General features: G+C 35.6%; 1 protein-coding gene, 1 long non-coding RNA gene and 1 pseudogene across 6 annotated transcripts in view; 1 reads left to right on the top strand and 2 right to left on the bottom strand.

Moving 5' to 3' along the window:
* The window catches only part of LOC122229596, a 33,983-nt gene extending 27,550 nt beyond the window's left edge, over positions 1-6,433 (top strand). Inside the window, exon 3 of the long non-coding RNA XR_006207070.1 lies at positions 5,768-6,433. This is a non-coding gene — a long non-coding RNA (uncharacterized LOC122229596). The remainder of the gene's footprint in view (positions 1-5,767) is intronic.
* The window catches only part of SLC9A9 (solute carrier family 9 member A9), a 766,376-nt gene that overhangs the window by 697,584 nt on the left and 55,998 nt on the right, over positions 1-12,794 (bottom strand). The window contains exons 1-2 of one of the 5 annotated variants that reach the window (XM_042954875.1): positions 10,023-10,396; positions 9,141-9,256 (exon numbers count right to left, since the gene is read on the bottom strand). The exons of 3 other annotated variants lie outside the window; for them this stretch is intronic. The gene's annotated coding sequence lies outside the window, so the exon portion shown is untranslated. Of the gene's footprint in view, positions 1-9,140; positions 9,257-9,521; positions 9,968-10,022; positions 10,397-12,794 lie in introns of those variants that run through there. One more of the 5 variants, XM_042954877.1, reaches the window with a different exon arrangement.
* Positions 7,129-8,086, bottom strand: LOC122229595 (annotated as a pseudogene).

The raw sequence follows: 12,794 nt of genomic DNA, 5'->3' as shown, positions 1-12,794 counted from the left end.
ACTGTTCCCATAGTTTTGTCATTTTCAGAGAGTTACATAGTTGGAATCATACTGTATGTAGCTTTTTTAGAGTGACTTCTTTCATTTAGTGATATGCATTTAAGGTTCTTCCATGTCTTTTCATGGTTTGATCATTTCTTTTTTAGCACTGAATAATATTCCATTGTCTGGATATACCAGTATATTTATCGATTCGCCTACTGAAGAACATCTTGGTGTCTTCTAAGTTTTGGCAATTATGAATAAAACTATTATAAGCATCCATATGCAGATTTTTGTATGGACATAAGTTTTCAACTCCTTTGAAAAAATACCAAGGAGTATAATTGCTAGATCATATAGTAAGAGTGTATTTAGTTTTAAAATAAACTGCCAACCTGTCTTCCAAAGTGGCTGTTTCATTTTGCATTCCTACCAGCAATGAATGAGAGCGCTGTTGCTTCATATCCTCACCAGTATTTTGTGTTGTCAGGGTTTTGGATTTTGGCCATTATAATAGGTACGTAGTGATACATTATTGTTGTTTTAATATGCAATTCCCTAATGAGATATTTTCATATACTTATTTGCCATCTGTATATTTTCTTTGGTGAGGTATCTGTTCAAATCTTCTGCCCATTTTTAATTGGTTTGTTTGTTTATTGCTGAATATTTGGGAATTCTTTGTATATTTTGGATAATAATCCTGTATCAGATGTGTTTTTAGAAAAAAGAAAAAAAAGATGTGTCTTTTGCAAATATTTTAACCCAGTCCTGATTTGTCTTATTTTCTAGACATTGTCTTTCACAGGTCAGAAGTTTTAGGTTTTTTTCTTCTCCTCTGTACTTTACTTTTTTTTTCCAGTTTGATTGAGAAATAATTGATATAATCACTGTGTAAGTTTAAGGCATACAGGAAAATGGTTGGCCTTACATATATCATGAAAGGATTACTACAATAGGTTCAGCTATCATTCATCATCTCATATAAACACAAAAAAAGAAAAAAAGTAAAAAAAAAAAAAGAAAAAATTGTTGCTTGTCATCTGATGAGAACTCTTAGCTACCCTCTTAACTTTCCTATATATCGAACAGCAGTACTAACTATGGTCATCATGTTGTATATTACATGCCTACGTTTTCTTTAGCTTATAACTGAAAGTTTATAACTTTTGACCACCTTCCTCTAATTTCCCCTTCCCCCATCCTCCACTTCTGGTAATCTAATCTCTCTTTCTATACGGTTCTTTTTTTTTAGATTCCACATATAAGTGAGATCATACAGTTTTTGTTTGATTTATTTCACTTAGCATAATGCTAAGTGGACTTCAGGATCCATCCATGTTGCTGCAAAAGGTAGGATTTCCTCATTTTTTATGGCTGAATAATACTCCGATGTGTGTGTGTGTATGTGTGTGTGTGTATGTGTGTGTGTGTGTGTGTGTGTGTGTGTGTGTATCATTATTTTTGTATCCATTTTGATGGATACATCAATAGACACTTAGGTTGTTTCCATATCTTGGCCATTGTACATAATACTGCTAGAAACCTGAGGGTGCAGACACCTTTTCAATTTAGTGCTTTCATTTCCTTTTCACTTCCCAGAGGTGGGATTGCTGAATCATATGGTAGTTTTATTTTTAATTTCTTGAGGCTTCTCTATATTGTTTTCTATAGTGGCTACACCAATTTACAATCCCACCATGAGTACACAAAATTTCCCTTTTCTCCACATCCACATCAACATTTATTATTGCTTGCCTTTTTGATAATGGCCATTCTAACATGTATGAAGTGATATCTCATTGTGGTTGCAATCTGAATTTCCATAATGACTAGTAATGTTGAGCATGTTTGATGTACCTCTTGGCCTTTCATATATCTTCTTTGAAAAAATGTCTATTCAGGTCTTGTACCTATTTTTAAAGTAAGCTATTTGAGGGGATTTTTTGTTTTTGCCATTGAGTTGTAGGAGTTCTTTATATACTTTGAATAATAACCCCCTATTAGATACAAGGTTTTGCAAATATTTTTTTCTTATTCCATACGTTGTCTTTTCACTTTGTTGATGGTTTATTTTGCTGTACTGAAGCTTTTTTAGTTTGATGTAGTCCCACTCATTTATTATTTTTTTTATTTAGTTGATTGTGATTTAGGCGTCATATCCATCAGGGAAATGTAAATCAAAACTACACTGAGATATCACCTCACACCTGTCAGAATGGCTAAAATCAACAATGTAAGAAACGACATGTATTGGTAAGGATGTGGAGAAAAAGGAACTCTCATGCAGTATTGGTGGGAATGCAAACTGGTGCAGCCACTCTGGAAAACAGTATAGAGGTTCCTCAAAAAGTTAAAAATAGAACTACCTTATGATCCAGTAATCTCCCTACTGGTATTTACCCAAGTATCCAAAAACACTGATTCAAAGGGATACATGCACTCCTATATTTATAGCAGCATGACTTGTAATAGCCAAATTATGGAAGGAATCTAAGTGTCCATCAGTAGATGAATGAATAAAAAAGATGTGGTATATATATACATATGCATATATATACATATGCATATATATACATATATTATATACATATATATATATATATATGCCCACCCACATTATATACCCACATATACACATATGCACAATGGGATATTATTTAGCCATAAAAAAGAATGAAATACACCATTTGCAATGACATCAATGGAGTGAGAGTATAATGCTAAGTGAAATAAGTCAGAGAAAGACAACACCATATGATTTCACTTATATGTGGAATTTGAGAAACAAAACAAATGAGCAAAGGAAAAAAAGAGAGAGAGAAACCAATAAACAGACTCTTAACTATAAAGAACAAACTCATAGTTACCAGAGGGGAGGTGAAGGGGATGGGTGAAATAGGTGATGGGGATTAAGAAGCGTACTTGCTGTGATGAGCACTGGGTGATGTATGGGACTGGTGAATTGCTATTTATGCACCTGAAAATAATATAACACTGTATTTTAACTATACTGGAATTTTAAATTAAATTAAATTCAAAAACAAAATATCATTACCAAGATCCAGGTCAAGAAGTTTTATTCCTATGTTTTCTTCTAGGACTTTCATAGTTTCAGGTATTATATTTAAGTTCTTAATCCATTTCAAGATAACTTTTGTGAGTAGCGTCAGATTGGGGTCCAGTTTCATTCTTTTGAATATCCAATTATCCCTGCACTATTTATTGAAGAGACTGTCTTTTCGCCATCAAGTATTCTTGGTTCCCATGTCAAATATTAGTTGACTATATATGCTCGGGTTTATTTCTGGGTTTTTTATTCTATTCCACTGGTCTATGTGTCTGTTTACATGCCAGTATAATTGTTTTGTTGTTGTTGTTGTTGTTATATTATAGCTTTATAGTATAGCTTGAAATAAAAAGTGTTATGCCTCCTGCATTGTTCTTTCTCAGGATTTCTTTGGCTATTTGGGATCTATAAGTTCCATAAAAATTTTAGTGTGAATTTCCTCTACTTCTGTAAAAAATTCCATTGGAATCCTAATAGAGATTGCATTGAATCTACAAATGGCTTTGGTCAGTATTAACATTTTAACAATATTAATTAATTAATATCAATTCTTCCAATCCATGAACATGAAATACCTTTCCATTTATTTGTGTTCTTTGATTTCTTTCACAAGTGTCTTATAGTTTTCAGAGTAGAGAATTGTCACCTCCTTGATTACTTTTTTCCTGATTTTTTAACTGTTTTTGATGGCTAGTGTAAAGAGGATCAATTTAATTCTTTTTCAGATTTTTGTATGTTATTTTTTTATCTTGCAACTTTAATGAATTCATTGATTAAATCTAACGGTTGAGGCTTTAGGATTTTCTATATGCAATATGTCATCTGCAAATAAAGATAATTTTACTTCTTCCTTTCCCATTATGATTGTTTTATTTATTTTTCTTGCCTGATTGCTCTAGCTAGGAATGCCAGTACTATTTTGACTAGAAATGGTGACAGTGAGCATCCTTGTCTTGTTCCTGATCTCAGAGGAAAAGCTTTTAAACTTTAACCATTGAATATGATGTTAGTTGTGGGCTTGTCATATATGGACTTTACTATGCTGAGATATGTTCCTTCTATGTGTAATTTGTTAAGAGTTTTTATCATGAACGTATGTTAAATTTTCTAAAAATGCTTTTTCTGAATCCATTGAGATGATCATACTTAGGTTTTTTTTTTCTTCAATTAATGTGATGTATCACATGAATTGATTTGTGTATGTTGAACCATCCTTACATCCCAGGAAATAATCCTATTTGATTATGGTGAATGAACCTTTTTTGAAGTGCTTCTGAATTTGGTTTGCTAGTATTTTATTGGGAGTTTTTTCATCTATATTCATCAGGGATACCTTTTCTGGCTTTGGATAACGCTGACCTCTTAAAATAAATTTGGGTATGTTCACTCCTCTTTGGTTTCTTTTTTTCTGAAGATTTTGACAAAGACTGGTGTTAATTCTTCTTTAATTGTTTGGTAAAATTCACCAGTGAAGTTTTGAATTCCTGGCCTTTTCTTTGTTGGGAAATTTTTGATTAGCAATTTGATAACCTTACTACTAACTGATCTATTCAGATTTTCTACTTTTTCCCAGTTCAGTCTTGGTAAGTTATATATTTCTAAGAATTTTTCAATTCTCCTAGGTGTCTAATATGTTGGTATACAGTTGTTCATAGTGCATTTTTATGATTCTTTGTATTTCCGGGGTATCGGCTGTAATGTCTCCTTTTTCATTTCCAATTTTGTTGATTTGGATCCTGTTTTTTCATTAGTCTAGGTAAGGATTTGTCAGTTTTGTTCATCTTTTCAAAAAAACAACTCTTAGTTTGGTTAATCTTTTCTATTGATTTTCTGTTCTTGACTTCACTTATTTCTGTGCTAATCTTTACTATTTCCTTTCTCCTACTAACTTCAGGCTCAGCCTTTTCTTCTTTTTTTAGTTCCTTAAGGCATAGAGCTAGGTTGCTTATTTGAAATTTTTATTGCTTCTTAATATAGATGTTTATTGTTATGACCTTCTCTCTTTAAAATACCTTTGGTGCATCCCATGAGTTCTGGTATATTGTGTTTCCATTTTCATCTGTTTCTAGAAACTTGTTTATCCCTCTTTAATTTCTTTGATCCATTGGTTTTTAAGGGGAGTGTTTAATTCCCATGTATTTATGAATTGTCCAGTTTTCCTCCTGTTACCAATTTATAGTTTTATGCTATTACGGTCAGAGAGGATATTTGGTATGATTTCAATCTTCTTGAATTTTCTAAGACTTGTCTTCTGGTCTAATATATGGTTATCTTAGAAATTTTTCCATGTACACTTGAGAAGAAGGCATATTCCGCTGCTGTTAGGTAGAATATTATGTATGTCTGTTAAGTCCACTTGGTCAATAATTTGTTCGAATCTGCTCTTTCTTCATTGATTCTGTCTGGATGGTCTATCCATTGTATAGTGTGAAGAATTAAAGTACTCTACTATTATCATTTCTCTTTTTGGTTAGTTTTGCCTTATAAACTTAGGTGCTCAGGTTTTGGGCACATATATATTTACAATTGTTATATCCTCTTGATGAACTGACCACTTTATTATCATGTAATGATCTTGTCTCTTTTTACTATTTTTAGTTTAAAATCTATTTTATCTGATATAACTACCCCTGCCTTTTTTTTTTTTTTTTTGGTTACCATTTGCTTGAACAACTTTTCTCATTCCTTCACTCTCAGTCTATGTCTGTCTTTAAGGCTAAAGTGAAGCAACACCCAGGAGCCCAAGAATAGGAACAGGATGCAATGACAGCTGGCACCACTGAAAGTCTGCACATACCAACCTTCCCTCCAACTGCAAACAATACCAACCACCTCACCTGCAGGGCCCTCATTTCCTTCCAAAGAGAAAAATACAGGAGACACAAGACCACCACTCTCTCAAGAAAGCTCACACCTTTTGGAGAAATAATGGATCCACTATGGCTGCAAATGTGCCACAGGCCAGAATTCTAGACAAGATATTGCATGCTCCCACTATGATTTGATGAGAACAGTCATCCCTGTGGTCTTCTACCTGAAAGCCCAGAACCTTATCTTACATCAAATAGACCTTGAATGAGGCTCACTGACAAACTCTGACAGCCCTGAGCAGGTTCAGAACTGCGACATGTAAGGTAGGCCTGGTTGGACCAGACCTGAGAAGGATGCCTGGGGGATAAAGCCTTGCATCAGGCAATGGACCAATGCTGCTTCCATAGTTTGGGCAAAAGTACTGTGGAAACCTGAGATGCTGGCATAAGCAGGAACTGAGCAAGGAGTACAGGAGCCCTCTGCACCATCTCTGCAACTTCTCTGTAAACCGAGAATCACTTAAAAGTAAAAAAATATATATTAAAAAATAATAATGAAAATAAAGTGAATCTCTTGTAAGTAGTATTTCATTGGATATTGTTTTTTGTCCATTCACCCATTCTATGTCTTTTGATTAGAGAATTTAATCTATTTATTAAATAATTATTTAAAATAATTATTGATAGGTAAAGACTACTACTGCCATTTTGTTAATTGTTTTCTGGTTATTTTGTATATCCATTGTTCAATGTTCCTTATCCTGCTATCTTTGTTCATGTTTTGATGTCCTTTGGTATCCATATGCTTTGATTTCTTCTCCTTCTCTTTCTCCATCTTTTTCTTCCTTCTTTTTAAAAATCTATCATTGTTATAGGTTTTTCCCTTGTGATGACCATGAGGCTTACATAAAATATCTTAAAATTATAATACTTCATCGTATACTTTATACTTTTACTTCTCCCTCTCACATTTTAGGCTATTGTTGTTACAACTTACATATTTTTGTAGTGTATAATTAATAAGAGATTATTCCAGTTATGGACATTTTTATTATATTTATTTTCTTAACTTTAAACCATTGTTGTAAGTAAATTACATACCACAATTACAAATTACAGAATCTACCCTTGACTATATATTCCATAACCAGTGACCTTTACACTAATTTTTTATGTTTTTATGATGTTAGCTAGCCTCTTTTTATTTCCATTCAAAGAACTCCTTTTAGCATTTCTTGTATGGCAGGTCTAGTGGTAATGAACTCCGTCAGCTTTTGGTTTTCTGGGAAAGTCTTTATCCCTCCTTCATTTCTGTAGAATAGCTTCACTGGGTATAGTATTCTTGGTTGACAGGTTTTTTTTTTTTTTCCTTTTAACATTTTGAATATGTCATCCCATTCTCTCCTGGCCTCAAATATTTCCGTTGAAAAATTTACTAATAGCTTTATCGGGATTCCCTTGTAGATAATTCTCCTTTCTATTGATGCTTTAAAAATTTTTTTTTGTTGTTGTTCTGGATCAAACATTTTTATTTATTTGTCTGCCAAACACAAAAGCTGATTTCTATCTATAATTATTTTTTTAAGATAAGAAACAGTGAGTCAACTGAAGAAACAACTGTGGCCTAACTGTGAAGACTATGGCGCTCACCATGAGGCTGTAGGGAGAAATGGTAATGACATTAGCAGGCTTTCTCCAAGAAGGCTCTGTAGCACTTCACACACTGCTAGTAGATAGTCTCAAAGTCAGACTCATTCCCATAATAAATAATAAATTGTTTCAATAATAAATTGTTTTTGTGGATAACTCTCAAGTAGTTCAATTTTAGATTTGCATTTCTTTTCCTATTCAAGTATCTCAGATTGCTTTCATCCATATGTAGTATATAATCAGATGTAGCAAAGTCTTCTTTGGTAACCTGCCAGGCAATGTTAACCCCACAGACTGATGGGAATAATATGCTTTTTTATTTAATTGTGCGCTCCATAATTGGGAGGGTTTGCTATTTCATATATAGATGTCACTGCATTTTCTATCCTCCAATTATCTGAAAGCTTTTGATCAGTTACAAGTTTTCTGAAAACTTATTCTGCAATGGGTGACTGACATGTTACCCAGACACAAAGAGCATAGACTTGGATACCTGCTCAGCCATCTTCCCATGCACCAGTATTATATTTTTCAGCTCTAGAATTTTTTTTTCTTTCTTTCTTTCTTTTTCTTTTTTCTTGCTTTCCTTCTTTCTTTCAATTCTATTGCTTAGTCAAACTTTTCATTTTGTTCATGCTTTGTTTTCCTAATTTTGTTTAGTTGTCTGTGTGTTCTTGGAATTCACTAGACTTCTTTAAGAAAATTATTCGGAATTCTTTGTCTTATAGTCCATATATCTCCATTTCTTTAAAATCATCTATTAGAGCTTTATTAGTTTATTTTGTTGGTGTCATATTTACCTACTTTTTGTGATCCTTGATTCCTTATGTTGCTATCTGTGTATTTAAGTAATCCGGTTCCTCTTCCAGACTTTACAGGTTTGTTTTGGCAGAGACAGGTCTCCAAACAGTCAAATTCAAACAGTCAACAGTTTGAGTTTCTGGACATGTATACTGGTAATGTTCTTGGGTAGGTGGGGCCTGCAATTATGATTTATTTTGGGGTGAGGCAACTGTGCAAGTTCTGAGGCCAGGGATGGAGATGGTAGTGCCATTGGGTGAGAACAGTTGAATAGGGCTGCTTTTTTGGTTCACTACCCAAGTGAGGTTGTAGGATGGGTTCCATGACTGCCTAGATTCTCTGTTCACACTTACTAGATGGTTAGGTCTGGGTACTATATTCATTAATAGATGAGGCTATGAATTATCTTTCCTTCCCTGACTGGTCAGCAGGATGGGACTTAGGGCTTGTACAGCTCATTGTTTGGGGACCCAAATCAGGCAAAAGTGTGCACTAAATTTGCTTGTCAGCTGAGGCCACCAATTCTTCTTTGCAGACAGGGAAAGTCACAGATGGCTCTCTGTTCAAGTGTCACTGTAAGCAGGGCTATTGGATAGACTCTACAGCTTACCGTGTGCTCTGGTTGGGTTCCTTGGTTAGGCAGGCTTGAGGCTATATGCAGCGATAACTGGGGCTACAATTTAGTTTCTCTATATGGGCATAGTGGGAGAAGCAGCTGTAAAACTGGCAAAGCTCTTTGTTGTCTTAACTCAAGCCAACCTATGCCCCAAATTCCCTGGCTGGAAAGGGCCACTGGCTTTGCTCTGAAAACTATTGGTTCTGCCTACCTATGTCTCAGCTTAAGCACTACTGCAGCACACAGCTCCCAGGCATCCTTGCCAGCTCTTCTGGTCAGGTGGGACAGGGAGCCACAGCAGGTAGGCCTATGTTCCAGCTCCCTTGTCTGGAACAAGGAAAGGGGAAGGGTCACTCCAGGCAACTCTCAATTTCCCAGACTATCTAGCTGGGAGGGGTTGGGAGCTACCCTCAGCTTTGGCTATGAATTAATCCTTCTGCCTATGTATAGCACAGAAATCTTCCTGTGCCTGGTACTGGCTTTGCTCTGGAGGTGATAAACTCTACCTACCCACCTCTCAGTTTGAGCACTACTGTTCTACACAGCTTGTAGGTGTTCCTCTGGCCAGTAGATGTGACCAGGAGATACTCACCATAGTGGGCAGGACCATTATTCAGCTCCTTGCCTGAGCACGGGCAAACAAGGCTCTAGGGCTAGCAATACCCTTCATTTAAAAATTCAAATCAGGCAGATCTGTACCCCAATGAGTTCCCTAGTCAGACTGCATTACCAATATGGTTCTTCAGATGAGCAAAACCATTGGTTGGGATTACTACTTTATCATTGCAGGTATAAACTTGATCTGCCAAGATCCATGTGCTTGTTGTTATAAGATCCTCCCTGCTTCTCCATCATAAGTCAGATTCCCAGTGGTCAAGCCCCCAAGGTTCCCCTGAAATCCCCATGGAGTGAGATGAGAGTAGAGGTTCCCACAAAGCAACCCCAATGGTCAGTGGGGAAGACTGGTTTTCTCCCCCTGGGTTCTCTTTTTGTCTTACTGGAGGACCTAATGGCTCAAGGAAAACCTCTCCATATAGTGTTGCACTGGCCTGAGGGAAGTGAAAAAAAGTCATTAGGTAGTCACTTCTCTTACCCTTCTAATGCAATCTGTCTTGTCTCTGTGATGTAGGGGGTGATTTAGACTCACCCTCATGTTCTAGAATTCTTTCAGTGAAGTTCTCATCTTGAATAGTTGCTAGCTGTCCTTCTTGTGATGGGGAGCAAAGTCAGGAATGATCTATGTTACCATCTTGGTGAAGTCTAGTTTTAATGAAGTCCAGCTTATCAATTGCCTCTTTCATGAACAATACCTTTGTTGTTGTATCTAAAAGTAGTCACCATATCCAAGATCACCCAGATTTCTCCTGTTATTTCCTATGAGTTTTATAGCCTTTTGTTTTGTATTTGGAACTCTGACTCATTTTGAATTAACTTTTGTAAGGAATGGTCTATGTCTAGATTTATATTTTTGCATGTGGTATCCATTTTTTCCAGCACCATTTCCTCAAAAGACTATCTTTGCTTCATTTTATTGTCTTTGCTCTTGTGTTAAAGATAAGTTGACTATACTTATGCTGGTCTATTTCTGAATTCTCTATTCTGTTCCAATGAACTACTTTTCTATTCTTTCAGCAATACCACAGTTTTTTGAATACTGTAGCTTTATAGTAAGTTTTGAAGCTGGGTAGTATAGTTCTCTGAATTTGCTCTTGTCCCTCAATATTGAGTTAACTATTCTGGGTCCTTTGCGTCTCCCATGTAAACTTTAGAATCAATTTGTTGATATCCACAAGATAGGTTGCCAAGATTTTGATTGGGATTGCATTGATTCTCTATAGATAAAGTGGGAAGAACTAATATCTTGACAATATTGAGACTTTCTATCCATGAACATGGAATGTGTATGTATGTATGTATGCATGCATGTATTTAATATCTTTCATCAGAGATTTGTAGTTCTCTTTACATAGATCTTGTGCATATTTTGTTAAATTTACACCTACATATTTAAATGTGGGGGGTATTAATGTAAATGGTAATATGTGTTTAATTTTAAATTTACTTATTAAATGCTGGTATATAAGAAATTGATTGACTTTTACTTAGTCCCCATTAAAGTGTACTGAGGGCTCTGCAACTGTACTAGTTACAGGGCATGTATAATAATAACTAGTTATAGTTATCAACCTCAAGGAGTTAGGGGGAGGCAAAAGAGAAGGAAACATGTAATCACATTTTTAGAAAAGAAAAAGCTATCCCAATCCCAGTCTGAGAAAAAAAAACAAACATGTTTTGAGTGATATAATTTATTATGTTCTTTTGGGAGAAAGCATTACTCCTAACTAATTTTTTAACAATTTCCCTACAGTGCAAGAGGGTTCCTGTTTCTCCACATCCTCTCCAGCATCTATAGTCTCCTGATTTCTTCATTTTGGCCACTCTGACTGGCGTGAGGTGGTATCTGAGTGTGGTTTTGATTTGTATTTCCCTGATAAGGAGCGATGTTGAACATCTTTTCATGTGCCTGTTGGCCATCCGGATGTCTTCTTTAGAGAAGTGTCTACTCATGTTTTGTGCCCATTTCTTCACTGGGTTATTTGTTTTTCGGGTGTGGAGTTTGATGAGCTCTTTATAGATTTTGGATACTAGCCCTTTGTCCGATGTGTCATTTGCAAATATCTTTTCCCATTCCGTTGGTTGCCTTTTAGTTTTGTTGGTTGTTTCCTTTGCTGTGCAGAAGCTTTTTATCTTCATAAGGTCCCAGTAATTCACTTTTGCTTTTAATTCCCTTGCCTTTGGGGATGTGCCGAGTAAGAGATTGCTACGGCTGAGGTCAGAGAGGTCTTTTCCTGCTTTCTCCTCTAAGGTTTTGATGGTTTCCTGTCTCACATTCAGGTCCTTTATCCATTTTGAGTTTATTTTTGTGAATGGTGTGAGAAAGTGGTCTAGTTTCAACCTTCTGCATGTTGCTGTCCAGTTCTCCCAGCACCATTTGTTAAAGAGACTGTCTTTTTTCCATTGGATGTTCTTTCCTGCTTTGTCAAAGATGAGTTGGCCATACGTTTGTGGGTCTAGTTCTGGGGTTTCTATTCTATTCCATTGGTCTATGTGTCTGTTTTTATGCCAATACCATGCTGTCTTGATGATGACAGCTTTGTAGTAGAGGCTAAAGTCTGGGATTGTGATGCCTCCTGCTTTGGTCTTCTTCTTCAAAATTACTTTGGCTATTCGGGGCCTTTTGTGGTTCCATATGAATTTTAGGATTGCTTGTTCTAGTTTCGAGAAGAATGCTGGTGCAATTTTGATTGGGATTGCATTGAATGTGTAGATAGCTTTGGGTAGTATTGACATTTTGACAATATTTATTCTTCCAATCCATGAGCAGGGAATGTCTTTCCATTTCTTTATATCTTCTTCAATTACCTGCATAAGCTTTCTATAGTTTTCAGCATACAGATCTTTTACATCTTTGGTTAGATTTATTCCTAGGTATTTTATGCTTCTTGGTGCAATTGTGAATGGGATCAGTTTCTTCATTTGTCTTTCTGTTGCTTCATTGTTAGTGTATAAGAATGCAACTGATTTCTGCACATTGATTTTGTATCCTGCAACTTTGCTGAATTCATGTATCAGTTCTAGCAGACTTTTGGTGGAGTCTATCGGATTTTCCATGTATAATATCATGTCATCTGCAAAAAGCGAAAGCTTGACTTCATCTTTGCCAATTTTGATGCCTTTGATTTCCTTTTGTTGTCTGATTGCTGATGCTAGAACTTCCAGCACTATATTAAACAGCAGCGGTGACAGTGGGCATCCCTGTCGTGTTCCCGATCTCAGGGAAAAAGCTCTCAGTTTTTCCCCGTTG

The sequence above is a fragment of the Panthera leo genome, chromosome C2, assembly GCF_018350215.1.
Source record: "Panthera leo isolate Ple1 chromosome C2, P.leo_Ple1_pat1.1, whole genome shotgun sequence".
Lineage (NCBI taxonomy): Eukaryota > Metazoa > Chordata > Mammalia > Carnivora > Felidae > Panthera > Panthera leo.
This window is presented reverse-complemented; position numbering and strand designations above follow the sequence as displayed.